The sequence below is a fragment of the Pecten maximus genome, chromosome 7 (assembly GCF_902652985.1).
Source record: "Pecten maximus chromosome 7, xPecMax1.1, whole genome shotgun sequence".
Taxonomy (NCBI): Eukaryota; Metazoa; Mollusca; class Bivalvia; order Pectinida; family Pectinidae; genus Pecten; species Pecten maximus.
In genome coordinates, this window is record NC_047021.1 from 36,079,274 (window position 1) to 36,099,548 (window position 20,275).

General features: G+C 34.6%; 1 protein-coding gene across 1 annotated transcript in view; it reads right to left on the reverse strand.

The window, feature by feature from the left end:
- LOC117330722 (metabotropic glutamate receptor 8-like) overlaps positions 1–20,275 on the reverse strand; it is a 121,464-nt gene that overhangs the window by 36,844 nt on the left and 64,345 nt on the right.

Below are 20,275 nucleotides of genomic sequence, written 5' to 3' on the forward strand. Positions count from 1 at the left end.
CCAATCCTTAGAGGATTATTTTGTTGTCCTGTTTCTTTCTATTGAATCATTACATGATGTTGTATATGATGCTTGTGTTTTTATGTCTAATATAAACTTTAGCTTGTAAATGTGAATTAGCTATGCAATGTCTCTTAATTAGAATGAGTTATTTCATTTTTACGAGTTATTTATGTTACGTAGCTGCAATGAGGAAGCATTCTATAATTTACAGCAAGTTATTTCGCGTTTTCGACAAATCTATCTCATGTAATAAAAATGATAAAACAAGTTCAAACAAATGTTTCAACGTGCAGGTTATTAAAAAGACAACAGCCCTGCAAATGTAGGTCATGTCCAAACAATAAAATCTTTACAAAATGGCAGTTGGGACGGTGACAATGAAACAAATCAACTAGCATCTAACACGTCTAACCTCAATGAACTAGAATATGAAGTTCCTTAATCTGGTGTACTAGTACTTATATAAACATACCACAACAGTTAAATGCTTTAATTTTTCAAATCCAATAGAAGCATTGCCTGATAAGACAAAATACACGAATTTCACTTTCCTGGCAAATGAGTTACTTCATAGTAAAACATAACTCAGAGAGAGCCTCCAATAATGGTTTAGTTACATACATATTACAAATGTGGAATGTATGGTTTTATTTTAAAGATAGTGCAAGTGGAAGTGCGATGAAATAATGGAAGATATTATCGTTTTTATATATGAGGTTTTGATAGATTTATCAAAATATATATCACGATTCAGAGGCAGTTATATCTGTTGTACACATCGAATCATATAAAACGATGGGTTAGGTTCCGGACCAGACTGGCACAGTAATATATATATTCATACTTAGAAAGGTCATAGCTCCATCCACATAACAAACAGGCGCAGTTATTAAATTAACTTGACGAACATGTCAGAAGTATATCGTTATAATTCAGCAAAATATGATATACAAAGCGTGTTACATATAATACAAATCAACATACAACCTTCAATAACAATTAACTTTAACACGAGAACACACACTCAACCCACAGAGAATTTGTAACAAAGTTATGTGACGGGCAATTCCACCCAGATAATTGCAATATGTATCACTAGTTAATTATGGCAGAGTGGACCTCATGTTTATTATACTCTGGCCTCTTACACCTGAGTTCAGACTTGATATTTCAAAGACGTTAATTTAAGTTTCATTATAAATTTTACAGCATAGTTCCTTTGTTGAATGTGTTCGCCGTATGTTCTGCCGAACGAGTTTTGTTCTGCACACAAAGGCATTTTTTAGAAAGATTTTATTCTCAATTTTGCAGCTATTTAAGAAATATGTTTGCAAATATTGCAGTGATATGTTTGCAACTATTTCAGAAATATGTCTGCCACTATTTTAGAAATATGTCTGCCACTATATAAGAAATATGTCTACAACTATTTTAGAAATATGTTTGCTGCTATTTCAAAAACAACAGAGAAAAACTGTATGTAAATACACAGAAAATTGCAGGCCCTCCGAAACCAGCAGCTATTGACCAACAAAAAAAATCTATCTAGAATATCTTGATACTTAGCAGCAGCTATGCAGAAGCAATTCAAATATACAGGTTAACATTTTATGATGGGCAGACAGGAGTGTTACTTCTCATGCGGGGGTAATTAATCATCTCGAAATCAATGTTATTATTTTGTTTTTGTTTCACGCAGGACTGTGTAGGTAGAGAAGACCAATAAGATTATATTGATACTTGTGACCTTAAAGTAAGTTTAAATCCATATATTCTGATAACATACATGGTAAACAGTAGTTATCTTATCTATACCACTTGCCATAGACCTGTTGTTATGCGGAAAATGATTCTTTAAATACTCTACGTTATAAAAAAATGAATAAAATACACTCGAATACTTTATTTCTGATTAACACGATACACAAAAGAGCTATAACTCAAATTTGATGTTCATTTTGTAATAAACTGAAGAGAAAAAGGAGCCTGTTTTAAATACTTGAAATGTAGATACGATTGCATCTGCTCAAACTCAATCATGTTTGTCATTAAATGTAAAATAAAAGAAGACAGTCCCTCCTTTTTAAGAGAAAATAACTGTGCTAGTTCTCTCTCGGGAGAGTGTTTAATGTGTTTGTGGAAACATTTGAGTGAACGAGAGAAACATACCCCGATTAACCCTACAATAAAAACCTAACCTTATGTGACATTAAAAAATTACTGACATTCGGTGCATTCAGTACATTTGTAATGAAATAAACATATTTCTCTGTCAAAAACCAGTCAGCGATATATTACATTTGATCACAAAACCCTGTTTTCTAAGTGTCGCCTACCCATGTTCAGATCAATAATTTGATAAAAGGAAGATGATATAAAACGTGCTCTGACCCAAAGAAACACTTATATAGATATGGATAGGCCGTCTGTTTCTATGCAACAGTTTTCTAAAAGTAAGCCCACCGTCATTTTGTAGTGCTATAGAAAACAACTTAAAGAAAACCCTTACGTAGGCACAAATGTTTCAAAAGCCATTTCCCAATGCACTTAACGAACCAAAAAGACGCATAATCTAAGTACACTAACGTGGGTAGAAAGCGATCTTTTATCTCCCACTTTCACTGTGTCTTCCTGCGGTGTCAGATAGGTAATTGTAATCAATGCATTTGGTTAAGGAAGCTAATTAGGAGTAGGCAGGTCCGTCTAAATGCAAGTACTAATTATTTTCATCACTGACGCAGTAGTTTTGTTGGTAGCAATGAATAATATTATGACAAGAATGGAACCCAAACCAAAGTATCCTGGTACTTTAAGTGTACTTAAAGAGTAAGGATCGAGTGAATTGAAATTTCGTTTTAAGTTTTTCTCATATAGCTGTATATTGAACCTTCAATGATTTCAACGATTTTAGATGAAGTTGTTTTACATTCATAGGAGTATGAATGCAAATTAATAGTCTCAGCGTTCATTGTAACATAACGGCAAATTATGTAAGTATGTAAAAATTAAATGATAAAAACATCAAGAATATGTAGATATATGTCATTCCAAAGATTTGTTTTTAAAAAAGAACCCAAACAAATTATACTTTTTTTCTAATTAAACAAATTAAAACATTTTAAGCTGTTTAAAATTTTATCTATCTGTATAAGATTGTAATTATAAGATGCATTTTGATTGGAAATGTCTATGTACATATATTCTACAAACCGACCAGTTTTAGTTATTCATTATCTGTTAATCTTACAAATTTCGCATTTGTGTTTATTATCAATAAAAGTCTATTACCAAGAAATGGTATATTGACAGAAAATGAATGTGTTTGGAAATAAATTCACTTACTTGATATGGTTTAATGTATAGACCGTTATAAAACCGTTAAACGTTGATGAATTACTTCAGACAATGAAATTCGATGTCCATTTTTAGAGCCAGCGATAATGACAAGAATCAACATCGGTATAAATCAATTTCAATGCCAAGTAGAATTTATCGTCGACATTAAAATATCTTAGAAATGCAATCACTAATTAAAAACAATATAATTATTGTTTAAGTGCCGTACGTGTAAAATATGTCATTTATACAAATGTATTAACTTAAAAATATTTACAGAATTTGTTTTACAATATAATTGTGCGATGTTTATTTCACAAACTTCCTGATAACCTCACAAGTAAGAGTCTTAAATTTAAATTGCCAACTGCTAATAAATTGGGAAGACAATAAAACCAATGGTAGCTTGATATAGTGACATACATCACAGTGCTTTGAGGTAAACATGTCCATTACATCACAGAGCGGATATGTTTCACACTGATAAATCCCCTTTGAATGACACCGAAGTATTGTTTACGACAATAGATAATGTCCATTTAATTACGTATCGTAGACAAATTATATACTGTGCATTTGTTTTGTCTGGAGAGAGAATAAAAAACATATTAACATAGCACTAGGTGTGGGATATTTCCCAATAAAACATCCTATCTGGTTTTCATTGAATCTAACAGCTTTTGTACAGTACACCAAGTCATAAAAAGACCAGTTCTGTTGTTTCCTTGTCATAATATTTAGGATTTTTCTTTTTACTGATGTTATTTTCCGTGTTATCAGCGGTTTTAAGTGTCGGTTCCTAAGGTCACTCATCAAGGACTATTTGTCCAAGAATCATTGTAGTAAAGATGACGCCATTTTTTCTGGCCCTCACGACGACGACGACGATGATGATGATGGTATATCTTCAAGACATCGGTTGTTTCTTTCTCCTTTATGCAATCAATGATATACGCTTCATTTATAATTTCCTTTTATCATGATTTCCATGATGATCTTTCCCGCTGAATTCAAACCATGATGTCATTATATTGCGTTCTGTAACTGATATATCTTATACCTCAGTGGGCATGGGAGAATCCACAGGCTTACTAGTCAGGGGAAATCATAAAAATCGAAAAGATAACCCTGAACGCCGAAAGGAATCAATTGCCGCTCAGTATCGTCCAGGGGATGTTACAACACACAATTTCTTCTGACACTCAACAGCATCATGCTCTATCGGAAATTTGAAATATAAAGTGTATATTGTTTTATTCTCTATTTTCCCCCATGAAGTTACAATTAGCCTTTCAAAGCTATGAATACCAGTACATATATAGTACAAGTATTATCGAAAACTATCAACATCCCTAGTGCAGAAAAACATTGAAATATGAATCATAGCGTAAGTTTTGAAATGCGATAATAACAATTGTAGAGTTATTTTTAACTGATAGGGATGAGGATCATAATCACAATTTTTAGTAAAGGAAAATTTAAAGAAAACATGTATTTAACAAAAAAAGACAAATATAAGCTTATTCGTTATAACATAAATTATTTAAGTTAAGAATTAGTGCAATTATTTATTTTCCGTTTTATATTACTTCATATTTAATTTACATGCAATACTATTCTTTTGGAGTAAATGGTTAGAAGTTTTTTTTTAATAAAGCGTCTTGTATTACATTTCACTTTCTTCAGCTATTCCAAATAATTTCAAAACTGAATAAAAGCTTTCTTTAACAATGAAAAGTAATCCTGTGACGAAAGTAAAATGTCAAGAAGTCACACTTTGTCAGCACGGGTATGATCTTAATAGCGGACTCAAGAGTACAAAGTTAATGAAAAAAAAAAGAAAACGGAAAAATTTGGAAAAAATACTTTAGATCGGATGAAAGCTTAGTTTAGAGTCTATTTGCCTATGTCAACTAGAGCTTGTGTCCGGGACTGGTGGGAGCCAAGCATGTCGATCCAATACTTTTCAAGCGATAGCGTAGCTGATTTGTGAATGACAAACATACAAGGGAAGTTAGGACCAGAATTCATTGAATCCTCGCACGCCTTTAATTACGTTATCCGGAAAAATGAGACCAGCAATTTCGTCCGCGCTAAATATTAGAAAGGCAATGCTTTGACGAATCAATGACGCATCCGACCGGATGTGGCTACAAATTGTACTCGTATAAGGAATGTCGATTCGTCTGATTGACCATTAACACGACAAACAAAGAAACCTGTTTCCTGCTCATAATGGCATAATGTTATACACCTTCAATCTGTACTGATTTCGCTGTTAAGCTATACAGATGTAACAATATGGATTTCTTGTGAAATAGAGCATTCGTTACACATGTCATGGACCATGCGATCTCTTTTTGTAGACTTTTAAAACATAATTATGAAATAAAAGTTTCGACCAGGCTCCGGGATCATGAAATGTTTAAGTTTAGTCTTAGACTATTGTGCGTCTCCCTTATGAACAATCATTTAATCACTCTTTATTTCATCATTAATGTTAAAACTGAAAGTGAACATTTTCTGGCATTAAAAAAAAAAAAAAAAAAAGACACTACACAAGGCAGGATCTGCGTAAAAATTATATAATCTATCCATTTCATAAAATTAAATATAGTATGTTAAAAGTACAATGTCTGTCTACTTTGCATAAAATGCGTATATGGCCTTTTCATGTGCATTTAGAGTCTTGCAACGTGCGGGCTATACATACATAAACAGCTCGCGACTGCGTTAATGTGACAATCGAAAAAAGGGACGTTATTCCTAATTATAGATTATGTGAGCCATGTGCGTGGTATTTGAAGGAATCTTAGTCAGCTCTGCTCGTGTCTGGAGTAGACCAGATATCCTAACATAACGATCTATTTCCTAAATGCGTGGTTCACTGAATAAAATGTGTTTTCCTTATCGACAAAAAATGCGTCTTCCGTTTACGGAGATTGCTGTGGCAATTCCTACGAATGCACAGCATTGTTAGCTTGATAAGCGGTCAGCTGATAAAAGAAGTTGATATATCGATGGTGTGTGTCAAATAAGGAAAATTAACCGACAGGTCTACTGTGTGTGCCAAGTAGAGAACGTCAGTGGACAGACATATATATGTGGTATATGTCGAGTACATGCAGTCAGTCGACATATCTAAGGTATTGTTTAGAAGTCAGTCGACATATCTAAGGTATTGTTTAGAAGTCAGTCGACATATAGCTATGAGACATTGTTTAGACGTCAGTCGACATATCTAAGGTATTGTTTAGAAGTCAGTCGACATGTCTAAGGTATTGTTTAGAAGTCAGTCGACATATTTGAGGTATTGTTTAGAAGTCAGTCGACATATTTGAGGTATTGTTTAGACGTCAGTCGACATATCTAAGGTATTGTTTAGAAGTCAGTCGACATATAGCTATGAGACATTGTTTAGACGTCAGTCGACATATCTAAGGTATTGTTTAGAAGTCAGTCGACATATAGCTATGAGGTATTGTTTAGAAGTCAGTCGATATATCTAAGGTATTGTTTAGAAGTCAGTCGACATATCTAAGACATTGTTTAGACGTCAGTCGACATATAGCTATGAGGTATTGTTTAGTAGTCACTAGTCAGTCAACATATCTGAGATGTGTCTAGGACAGAAAATCAGTCTACAAGTATATAGTTTATGTGTCAAATACAGAAAACGTGTCGACATATGTGCAGTCTACAAAAAGCCAATCGACATAAACATGTGAAGTACATTGTATCATAGCTTTGTATGTGTTATGTACACACGTGCCAGTAACAGAAATCAACTTATCGGAGTTTTATATAATTTATATGCCATGTACTGTACAGGAAGTCATACATGTGGAATACGTGTCGTAAATACAGAAAAGTCAGTTGACACATATATGTGATAGGTACAGGAATCCCTCGTCATAAGTTGCCCTGCAGGTAGGGCGTAAGAATTGTACCTGCTGCCCCAATTGCATGATCGTAAGAGGCGACTAAATTTGGGATCTTATCTTTTCTCTTCTTTCTTGACAACTTTCTTCTTCCTTAAGTCTCCCTTGACATTGCATCACTTTTGGCCTTTAGTTGAGCGTTCGCCCCTGTGAGGAAGGCTTTTGGTTATGTCCCCTAGCCGAGACAAACCCGAGTCTTAACAAATGGTAGTTGCTACTCCTGCTTAGCGCTCAGCAAATTAGGAGTGGGACGACTGGTTCGCCCGTTGTCAGTATAATGTGACCGGGTGGGGTGTGCTGCTTGGTGTCTTCGGCAGTATGCTTCAGTGAGGTAGCACTCTAAATCAGCAAAAGACCCGGCCTATCACAAGGAGACTTAACACAAACATACCGCAGCCTCCCAAAACACACATACGCACTCATCACACGCATGCATGTCGCATGCACGGGAGGCCGTCCTTAAATGACCTTAGCTGTTAATAGGACGTTAAACAAAATAAACCAAACCAAACCCTCGTCATAAGTATACTGCAATATACGTTAAGTTGAGAAAGTCAGTCGACATTTTTGTGGTATAAGTTCAGGATGAGCATCAGCGATAATGTCAACAAAACGGAGAAGAGAACAACACGAGATTAAGACGAAGCAGAGAAGAGATGATGCGATACCAAAAAGGACATTTGAAAGTAGAGCATTTGCATTTGACGTTGGAGGGGGTCATGATGTTAAATGTAAATACACAATGAACTGACAGTGTTAAAGAGGACGGAGTGAAAAGGAAAGCATCAAGGCTAAAAGAAAGTTATAAGATAAGGTAAATGTGAAGACAAGTATGGATAAAGTTCCGGAAGTCTATGCAATGGCGCATGCGTACATGAAATGTAGTGTGTCCGTGTCAAAATAAAGGTGTATATTTCTGTTCTAGATGACGACCACATGGATTGATGCATAATATGCAATTATAAATTCATGATTAATCATTTCAATGCAAATCCGTCTTAGCCGCAATATAGTTTAGCAATTCCGTTAGATAATGCATAATATGATACATTTCTCAACAGCAAAACACAATTACAATTTACGTGGAATCCTGCAAAATCTATTGTTTTCTGTTAGCATTATAAATGAAAGAAAAAATCATCTCCTGTCCCAACTAACTGGTCTCCACTCTATGTGTTTTCAGCGTAAGGTTATAAAACATATTGCTCATATCTTCCTCGATGCGGAATCAAAAGTTTCAGACATTACACTAAAACTAACAACGCATTGGGAAGAAAGTCTGAAGAACGCTTGCCCCGTACGGGTGTGATGTACTATCGGGGAAATGTCTGAAACCAAAATATTGATAGCAGCAGTTATTTGTTTTATTCCATTCCGTTTCCTTATCAACATTTTAGTCAATTACAGCATTCATACAAGGTGACAGAGGCATTGCTGATCAAATCGTCATAATTGATTATTGAAATAAAGCCTGTATGGAAACCATCAGGAAAAAAGGGGGTACGAACAGAGGAATACAGGGCAACAATTCTGTCACAGATTTCCTAGATTACAACATCAGTTTTAGACAGTTTAACACAATCGTCTTAAAAGCACGTATTCTGAAATTTGCGCACCAACGTATTTCTAGAATCATGAGAATTTGAAAGATACCTCTGATATGACCATGTTTTTTAGGGGTAGAGGGGAGGGGGCTTTCGCTCCATCGTAACAAAGATCATTCACATGGCATTCTGTGTCGTTATATCATCAGCATCAAGCTCTCCGAGAAAAAAAAAGTGTTTTGATTGCTTGCTTGTTTTTTTTTCAATATCGGGGAAATGCAGAGATGCAGTCAAATGACGCCATACATTGACATCTTATTTACGCTACGAGCTGCCAAGATACCGAGCAGGTCACCCGAATAAAGCATTAATCTATAATAGAAATTAATATAGAATTTGCATCTGTTTACTGAGCAACAAACAGTGTGTATACCTCCAAAAAGCAGGGTAAATAGCACCATCATAATTAAATAAAGATACATCATTCCCTTTGAAACATATGCCTACCCTTGTCAGGTGAGATATGTTTGGTTCTTGTGCTCCAAGAATTGCCGGTCAATATGTTCCGAACGATACGAAAGATAAATGTTTCCGAACGTCAAGAGCACTCAGGACTATGATCAAAATTCATCTTCTTATTGCAACGCTTGAATAGAAAGTCTACTTCGGAATATGCTGAAAGAAATGCTCATTGAGTCGTTTGAATAGAAGCGGTAATTCGTCGTCTGTATTTATGTGTCCACAAGATTTGCTGAAAGAAAACGTAGTTGTAATAAATTATTGCTGCCGGCTTGAATCTATATGGTACTTCCTGTTGAGCGATTGACTGGTATTGATTCCGTCTAAGGACGTTTCTCTTTGCTTCAAGCATTCCAATTTTCGGACAAAATGAGGCCCGATAGCGAAACTCTATACGTGAAGGTCTTTACAAAATGACGGAGTAAAGTCAGGCTTCCTCCGTAAAAAGACAGCATAAGTATATGGTTTGGTCACCGAACACCTAATTTGCACAACTTCCGTCGTGATTTGTAAACACGAGTCTTTCAGCTTAGGTTGTGTAGGCCAGACGTCGGTCATTACTTGGTGAGGTCTGAAACAACAATTTCTCATCACGGTGTGAGGTTTGCATAGTCACCATGTCAACAAGGGGGGAGTGTGGACACAGTAAAAACAGGAAATGTCCAAGATGTTATACCATATAGAGTCATCGCTGTCTCAAATAGACGTCATTGGTCAAGTTGTAGACGCAGCTTTATACAAAGCACGGAGTGTCGAACGATGTATAATCTAATATGGACCAGTGTTAGTATATTACCTTCTTACAATTTGATAAAGGCGCCGCTAATTAGATTCGTCGACCCCTGGGTCTTGGAGTCGTTATAAAGTTCAATTAGAAGCTGATGGTATTGTCGGCGATCCAGCTGAGCATCTGGATACCTGGAGAAAGTGTCTCGAAGATAACCTCAGCAAGGCGACCTCATAGTAATAATGCCTGACAATAAAGTAGTTATCAGCTGGCCAAACGGTATTTAAATGATATTCTGTCGTCATTGGTTTCTCCTGTGACCAGGCATGTCTCAGAAATATGATTTATATATAGATACCCTAGCTTCTATTAGAAATTTGAGAATATTGCAATTTGGAAATTATAGAACATGAGCGTTACATTGATATGTACTACATATGCAATTATAGAAGTCAAACATGCGAGTACAATATTCTTTTTTATTTTTTATTTTCTTGCGGCAAAGTAAATGAAATATCAGCGTATTTATTACCGTAACAATAAAATTTATTTAAACTTGAATTTGCTCCTAAGGTTACAGGTTCACGAGGACGAAATTATACATCAAAGCTGAAACACAAACCATCCAAAAGAATTTGGAAAACAACAGGAATGAATATCAAACAACTACTAACAATTTGAGACAAGGAAGCGATTGACTGGATGTTCCGAAAGGCTACCTATCTCCTGTACTATGTATATGAAAAACACTTTGTGGTTGTCGTCAAATCCGGATTTAGGACGTATAAGAAACCAACAGTTAAATCTTTGTTAGACACCGAAATCTTCTCCAGCGCAGATATAGAATTCAATGGTAGGAAACCAAGTCTTTGGAAACTGCGTCTCAATCATTCTGGCAAATAAAACAGTTTGTAAACCTCTTTTACTAGCATTAACGGTTGTACATTTAAATTGTCAATATTTGCCATAGCGTTTAGAAGCGTATTTATCCTATTGCTCTTGCACTCCACACAAATGTCATCATGTAAATATTAAGACAGAATTTCGTAGTCTTAGTAGGATAAGCTCTATTGGGTAAAGGGAATTCTTTAAATTCTTTATATTCAATGCAAAGATACTCTTAATAAATATTTATGTTAAAATGAAATGGAAGACTCCAACGTTATTTATATTATCACAGCCTATGTATAAATTCAACCAAATAAAATGTATGTAGACAAAATAAACATTGGATTCTGAAAGACATTAGCTGAAACACATGCGTAATAACACAAACATTAAGAGAGACATCTTGACGTTGAGGTAAAATTAAAGTTAACGACAAAGATAGTTTACACCTTTCGACATATGTTCACTGTACTAATGAGTCCTCAACACTACCCGAACCTAGACCAAGTCTGTAATTTCCTCTGACCTTTTCCAACTAGATGAGTGAGTTATACCTCATCAATCATTCACTGGAATTTCAAATATCACTAGTTTGTAGTTTTTAGAACATTGCAATAACGAGAGAAAATTAAAACGTCAAAGCTAACATTGGTAGCGTTAAGCTTTTTTGATCGATTGTGAGGGTAGATTGAAAAATAATAACTACGGTACAAGGATAAATGCTAACTTATATATGTAATTGTTGTTGTGCGTATGTGATATATTGACGATAGTAATCTGTATTTTTTTTTTTTTTTTTTTTTTTTCTGATGTATTTGATTCATTCTATTGAAATGCATTTCTTTATCATTATCATCTAAACAACACTTACTGTTTAAAAGAATGGTAATTTCGTTTTCAATAACACTAAAAAGATACTCTTACCTGTAATTATCTTCTAACGTTATTTTTTCGACCACAGTCTAGTTCAAAGCCATGCTTAGAGAGTCTTACCTTAGATGTACGTTATAATCTAAACGAATATGATTTCTTAAACTTCTCGTTTATATTAGCATAAGTTTGGTCCTGGGCATCATCACTGAGTCCCTTAAGGACAAGACAGCTGTATGATACCTTTAAATTCATTATCATTTTTCAGCACATAGAGTGTATCCTTTACTGATTTGTTATTTTTAAAAAAATGTTTATTCACACACATCTGAATCTATATCTTATTTAAGATAAAGTAAAACAAGGGAAACTGTTGAAGAGGTAGTATTGCATCTGTATATTTAAAGCTGCAAGTATCATGTAAATGGTTTTATTTTCAAGAAATCATGTTTCTGCTATTGTCGAGAACTCAAAAAATAGATGATTTGAACATGATATTAGAGGAAAATGTTTCCAAATTTGACTCAAATTACATTCATTTTGCTTCAAAACTACAGAAAACTTCAATCACACAAAGGCTGTCGCGATGACTGCACTTTATCACGTGGTTTCATCGTTACGAGTGACTACGTTCATCGCCCCAACCTTGTCTTAATTTCTAGATGATCTCTTATGGTTGTTGGCCATTACATAGGACACAGAGTTAGTGTGATGAGACAATTCACTCCACTATGGTGTCGGAATGACAAACGAGTGAAAATCCTAGTCATTGATTAACAAGGCACGTACCTTAAACTGATGACGAAGTCACGTGACAAATGATTGAGTTTATGAGCCGAGACCTTGGTTGGCGGAAACCCTCCATCAGATTTTCGTGCGATTGCAAGTGAAGAGAAGCAGGCGACCTTTCTCTAATGTTCCAATAATCGTTACTGGATGCCAGAACAGGACATATGGCTAATTTAGAAATTAATGACATAAAATCAAGGATTGTGTTGTTTGTATATTTAGGCATAGATATAATCGATTTTTGTGTAATAAAAATAGATTAGATCCATGATATGTCAGACAGTTCAATTCACGTAATGATAGATATGCAATGTAGACACAGCACAAACATTTCATAATACCCTGTTGTTTTGTATACTGAGCCTAAAAATATAACAGCGGAAATATTTTAATACACTTTCATAAGATTGGACTCTTTTTCTCTGGTTCGAAAGGATTTGTGCTGTGCATATGATCGGGTTAATGATTACTCCTTATCTCCCTACGTACAACTGTACTGTTGTCTTCTACGCAACATCAGACGATATTGTCCGGTAAAATGCATGTTTGATAGGGATGTTAAATTACTTCATAAGATTTTCCACCAGTAAAAGTGCATCATAAACAAACACAGAAATTAAAGTTGATTTCTGCTTACACACTGACTCGTTTAAGATTAACAGTTAGAAGCACGATTCATAAAGTAAATAATCAATGTATAGATCATGATGACATGCTAAAACTGACCTTGAAACAATGGCCCTTGTTCATCCATTTCGAATTCAAATCAAATAAATAGCATCAGTCATCAACCTCGATATGATAGGTTATCAACTATTTCGCATTTGATCTCAATATAATGATCCTGTTTTCTTTTTGTTTTTTGTTGTTTTTGTTTTTTTGTTGTTTTTGTTTAGAAACCTCATTCTTTGACAACTTACGCTAGAACAAAGTTATTTCAGTTTTTTGTCTTCTAAGAATGAGTAGTGATTGCATGTGAGCGTTTCTGGTTACTTCGAGTTATTAAAATGAAATAGCATTCTGAAGAAAAAGAATCGCAGGAAATTAATATTTTAATTGCATTGTTTGCGAAATGTTTTACCAGACAATTAATTTAGACCAATCTGCTTGATGGAACATTAAGTGGAAAGAAGGCTGTGCTGGAGATAAAATATATTTATCATCCCATATGCATTGAACTTCCATTGCTTTATTTACCTTTTCAATTAGACAACTTGACTATAGAAATATCAGCAGGAAAATAGATTCGAAACCGAGGGGACCCCGAGACAAAATCTGCCAAACATCTATTGTTCAAAACTGTCAGACAATTAAATCTCTCTCATCTCCAATAAATCTCTTTTTTATTTACAGATACAATGAGTATACAATTGAGTGCTTTTTCTCGGGAACATTTATCAATATTATTTTATCTTTACTGCATAATTCAAGTAGTACTAGAGACTAATATATGACTGCTTGGAATATTAAATCAAACACTTCGCCTTCCAGCAGTCAAGAAACAACTCTGTGTATCAGCTGTAGCCTTCATTCCAGAATCTCCACGTGATTCTACACCGTAATAAAATTTGATTTTCTAAGAACGCTCTGGCTGGGAGAGATTTATGTTATTCCGTTTAGATTTTTGTTGAACTTTTATTTGAGAAAATTGCTCAGTGTTTGACAACATGCTGAATGTTTACGCGAGCAGTTTCAAGTCACGATTCATAAATAATTGCAAATCAATACATTTTATCTGCTTAAGAACATAAAGTTTAAAAGTGTTAAAAACAAATTAATTATGGAAAATCATTGACACGTGATTTTTTTTTTATTTCGTTATGTTATCATTTTCTGTAATTTCTGCTTCTCACCACTTTTTCAAACAGGACTTTCGAGACCAAATCAACTTAAACTTTAAAAAAAATCGTCCATAGTTCCTTCAAGCGTATAGGTACAGATAAGCGTAAAGTAAATTCCTTTTTCTATAACGGTTTTGCTTTAAAGTAAGAATGTTTTGCATTTGTGTGGGGTTTTTATTGGTTTTGTGTTTGTTTTGTTTTTTTAAAATTCTTATTTCAATTACTCGCCAGAAGCTTCAAATCATCCTAAAGAAAACAATTATTTTTATATAAACATATGTTTCAATGAATAGATGTTTAGTTGAAAGATTACATGTTTAGAAAACTACCAGGATGTTGATGTATTACAACAACGTGTGGCATATTGACCAATGCGTGAGATAATGCACGCATAACCTTACTGCCATCTTGTTATTTTGTTAATCAATATCTATGAGACGCTTTTTGTCATTGGTCTATTACGAATAGATATAAAACTTATACATGACTACCACAATATGCAACGGACTAGTAACGAGTCAAGAATCAAACATCAGCCTGGCATACCTATTCCATCACAGGTTTTTCAGTTCAGATATCAGCGATTGCCATACAGGTATGAAAAATATGGCAACATTTTACGGATTTCCACGAATTGCAATCCCGGAGTGTTATTACCATTAAAATGATCAATCAAATAAATCATGCAGAATTTTCAAAATCTCTCTGTCTTTAAACAATTCATAAGTGTTAGAGTAACTTATCTTCAAAGACATCTATTGACTATGCGTCATTCCAGGAAATACTATAGTGATATTGAAAAGCAGAAACAATGTTGAAAGTTATTTGTTTCCCAACGTATTACTATTTATTATCACACGTTTTCATATTATTGTCCTTGGCTATGTGTCATCACCAAGTATCTTCAAAATTCCAAGGCAATGTAAAATGCACATCTTTCTTCATGTGAAAAAAAAGTATAGCTTTTAGACATGAAACATGACATTCGTGCATCCGGTATTATTTGTTGGCAATGTATCGCTTTGTTAGACACACGTGTCTGGAATCAATCATTTGTTATCTGTAATTTTTTACCATACATGCAGGCAGCATGCATCCTCGAAGTTTTTGCTGTACATACACTACATGATCTTTTTATGCTAACTCTTTTGTGGGACCTGTATCTTCTCAGGTAGAGCATCCGTGGTGCTACACAGACAGCTGATCTATTGCCGATAAAAAAAACAAATCATGTTTTGTTTTCTGACATAAAACTTCGATTCCCGACGTTGATATTTTAAGGACTGCCCAAGGAGTTTTTTATGTTCAAACTAACTTACTTAATACCTTATTTAATGGTTTTAGACATACGTTATATATTAATATCACATAATACGTTTGAGTTTCATTAAATATACGCGTAGACTATATTTCGAACTATTGCACGGCTCAAATGACTATTGTACAGCCACATGCGAACTATTGAACACCTCTGACGTTTCGGAATTTAGCCCTACCCTTTCAAGCGTCTAAGTCACCCAGATGTTAACACTGTCGACAGCCGTCATGGTGACTTCTGGGTCTACATGAAAGCTGAGATATCAGTGATTATATCTGTGTTTAGTGATTATGTAATAAAACAAGTATATCATGGGTGTCTATGCAATATGTTATCGACCGGTCTTCCACTGCACTCGGCCTTCAGCCTCATGGAATAGAACATCGGTCGATTACCAGTACCGACGGTCAACTATTCTGGAATATTGCACAGAAACCCATGCTATATTTGTATATTAAAGATGATAAACCCGTATTTTGTACAAGTGATCGTATATTGGTTCTTATATCTGTCGAATCAATATCATTAACTTGGTATATGTATCTTCATCGAGACAATGCAATACTATATATAATATTACAGAATAATATATAATTCGATGTTAGAAACCCAAATCTGAACCTCCAACAGTTTCAAACAACACCAAGGATTGTCCTTTTGTGAGATACCTTATCCATCATACAGTCCATTCAGACACTGAGGTCGTGGTACATACTGTACGTCTGTAGGAATTCTTATCGGATCTTTGCCACTATGATGACCTTCGGTTTGCTATGAATATTTACAGGGGAGGAAGGTGGTCGGTTTGCAGGCATAGTCATCCCCAATCAATGACTTAGTGTTATATAACAGCATTAGTCTTAACACAAAACAAACGTTAAAGGCAAAAGCTGTTCCATACTCTAAGGAAACATGTTAAATGCCAGTATGGAGTGTTACTTAAATCGATTCTACTGTCGAAAACAGAGCTTATTCTATTGGATATATACCGGTATTCTTAAGTTATTTCACCAATCAAAACAGTTGTTGATATAATGCCAACCCAAAACAATAAACTGTCATTATACTGACTCACACAGCTGATAACTCTAAGGCAAATTCAGAAGATCTGCTACATTTGAAAGCTTTACACAAATCATGTGTAACTACTACAGGGATGAAAACCACTTGCTACGTTCCAGCACTCCAGCGCCACCTGGTGAAACTGGTGACTCTGTAATATTGACAAACAATGGTATCTTTGTTCAAGAATCAGATCAAAAGAAAAATGCATTTTATTTGATATGACATAACCCTGTTAAGCGCATTAATGTTGAAACGTCCACAGTTAAATAGAATATCATCTGATAGTTAAAAGAAACAATGCAATATTTAGTGTATCTATTTTGTATTTAAAACAAAACAAAGAATACGACCAAGTGTTCCAGACGGATAAGCGCTTCTACTGCATCAACGACAATCGCCATGTCGTCGTTACTCTCTCACGCGATCAACACTAATCATGAAGTGATTAAGTACCGAAACACATGTAAGAATTTAAGATATGCCTCCCATTCCAACCACATATATCTTATTTACAAATCGTTGGCTCTTGAATCGATTTGAACTTCTCGAGTCTGAATCGGTTAACAGCACAGTTATAGATACAGCAGAAGACTTATATGGATGTGCAGTTGAAATGATTTCAGTTCTGTCTTGAGCGAATATATATATGGCAATTGTATTTTTTTATATAAGTGTGATGTGTATTTGCGGTTTTAATTAGAATTTGCTGAAGAAACTGTTTTCCAGGAAAGTATCAAACGAATGATTCTTTTACTTATCAATTTCAAGCAAACAAATCATACATGTTTCGCAATATTATTCCACCATATGAAATACCGCGAAAATGCAATACCTTATAGATAATGGTTTGCAGAATATATGTGTGTTTACACTCACCGTCGTCCGTCAATGAGAAACGTATGGAACAAGTTTGAATAGCGCAGTTTTATCCTATGGCCCATTGCATGTTTGCATTGCTATAAACTTGCAAAACCAGGAAAACGTATTTTGTTTTTAATCTACTCGTATTTGATGTTCAATCTTATCTCAGGAGCTAGGCGACACAAACTGCTTTATTTAAATGCAGAACAGAAATCAAAAAGGGGGAAAAAATATTAGTTATCTATCACGAAAAGCCTGAACCGTATCTCACGGATATGGGAGACGTATAATCAATCTATCGATCCCGAAATGCTTTCTATTGAATTGTCTTTTTTTTTCATTTATAACATTGCCGTGTGAATAATTTAACTTTAAACTGACGAGATAGGCGGGTTTAAAGAGCCTGGTAGCTTTGATGATCACACACACCGCGAACAGTGGTCTGGAACATTTCTATGTCGCATATATTGATAAATAGTTTTTCCCGGTGTAAGGACGTACAATTGTATATACAGGATATCATCTATGGTCTTATCGATAGTTCGGTTTTCAATGTAAGCAGTACAGGCAGTGAAGAGGTATATAATGTTGTTGGTTTTTTTCTAATTTCGCGGGGCTAGCATTTTGCTGTTGTTTGACTCAAAGTTCAAGGGTATTGATTGTTTCTGGCAGCAACTCCTCGTAAACATTCTAATGCACGCAATATTCATTCGAATGATAGCTATTTTTGCGCTTTATTTCATAAACCGAGAATATAGCGAGGCTAGACCTCCGCGAATATTACAAGCTATACAGCCTATGAGATGAGGTGGTTTTGAATGAAAGTTTTTAAAATGTAATGTCACAATTTGCCTTTAACCCAAACAATACATCTGCGCCAGGCGCATCCCGGGTAATCGTGCTCGGCGCTGGTGTCAGTAGACATTAAATGGTTGTTTTCCTGTACCATTGCACATGTTACAGAAAACAAATGACTAATACCAGTATGGAATCTTTTTACCTCAATTATATAGTGTTCGGTTGTGTTCTTACACGGACTAAAGGCCAACTTCCGGTGCTAACATATCGACTTCTTTAAAATGGTTCCCGGTCATGTACTTTCTTTAATTCACATAATGAATTATAATCAAGATAAAATTGTACACCCATTGACATCAGAGACATTGCTTCAATACCTTTCAACAAGACAAGTTTCTTTAATTTAAAGAAATACACTTGTAATCCTTTTACTGTTTTGTAAGTTCTCTTTTCCTCTCCTGCCTGGGGTATAACTCGTCGTAAGTGATGCAATACTCATTGTCTAATCAGAAAGAATCGGCATGTATTTAGTAGCAGACGTTGTCTGATGACATTGCACAAAGTGTTTCCAGAGATTTAAATCTATGGAAAAATTGTATGGTTGCCATTATCATGTTGCTTGACAAATTCCGGTGATTTTTGCTTTTAGTTTACACTACCGCGGTTCTTATTTTCCCTGACCTATTCCTTTATTTTATTTGCGTATCGTCCACGAAAATTTAAATTCTAATTTGATTGTTTTGATCAGGCAAAATAATAATATCGGCCGATGCTCGGTTTTGGTTTTGCTATTAACATTACTTGTTTAAAGAACTTGATTGCTCTGTTATGGCAAAATCAAGAAGTTCTGGTTACGTTTCGTTTCAACGAGGGTGAAAGTTCTGCACACAGCATTGGTTGTTTTAATGAGAAAGGAATAATTAAGCAAGCGATTTTGAAATGAGGACATTGCTGGCATAGTGTTGTTTTGCATTATCCGAGAATCAAGATCATATAGCAGAGGCCAATCACATATACTCTACCAACGCGCACATGTTCATGTATCGATTGTTTCTGTCAAGACTTTTGTTCCGTAAATTTAAACCGTCAACAAAAATCGGTTATCTTAACCAGTAAATGACACTGACTAAAATCTTTAAGTTCAAATGTTGAAAATTAAATATCTATTGAAAGATAATGCCCTCGAGTAAAACCCAAACATGATTGAGGCCAGTGTAGTGTCAATGTGAAATTTTAATTCTAGTTCAGTCATGTTTATTTGCTTCAGATGCAATTAACCACGGAACACAACATGCATCACTGCGTTATCATTATATAGATTAATTAGTTTCAGTTATGATTATACTAACCTTATATTACATCTGGGTACAAAACATTAACAAATTTATAACGTTATCAAACTGATTAAAATTACTGGGTTTAAATCGAATAATATAATAATCTACATTAGTCAGTGTACATGTAACTACATTGTATATACACTGATCTGTATTAATATGATATAGATTTCATAAAATATCATAGCAATTATGCTCGTCTATATTATGTTCGCCAATGTTATGCTTGCCTTTATTAGGCTTGCCCATATCATGCTTGTCTTTATCATTTTCCCCCATATCATTGTTGTCTATATATGCCAATATTATGCTTACCTATATTATGTTGCCTATATAATGATTGTCTATAGTATGTTAACCAATATTATTCCTGCCTATATTATATTAGCCAATATCATGCTTACCTATATTACGTTTGCCTATATAATGCTTGTCTAT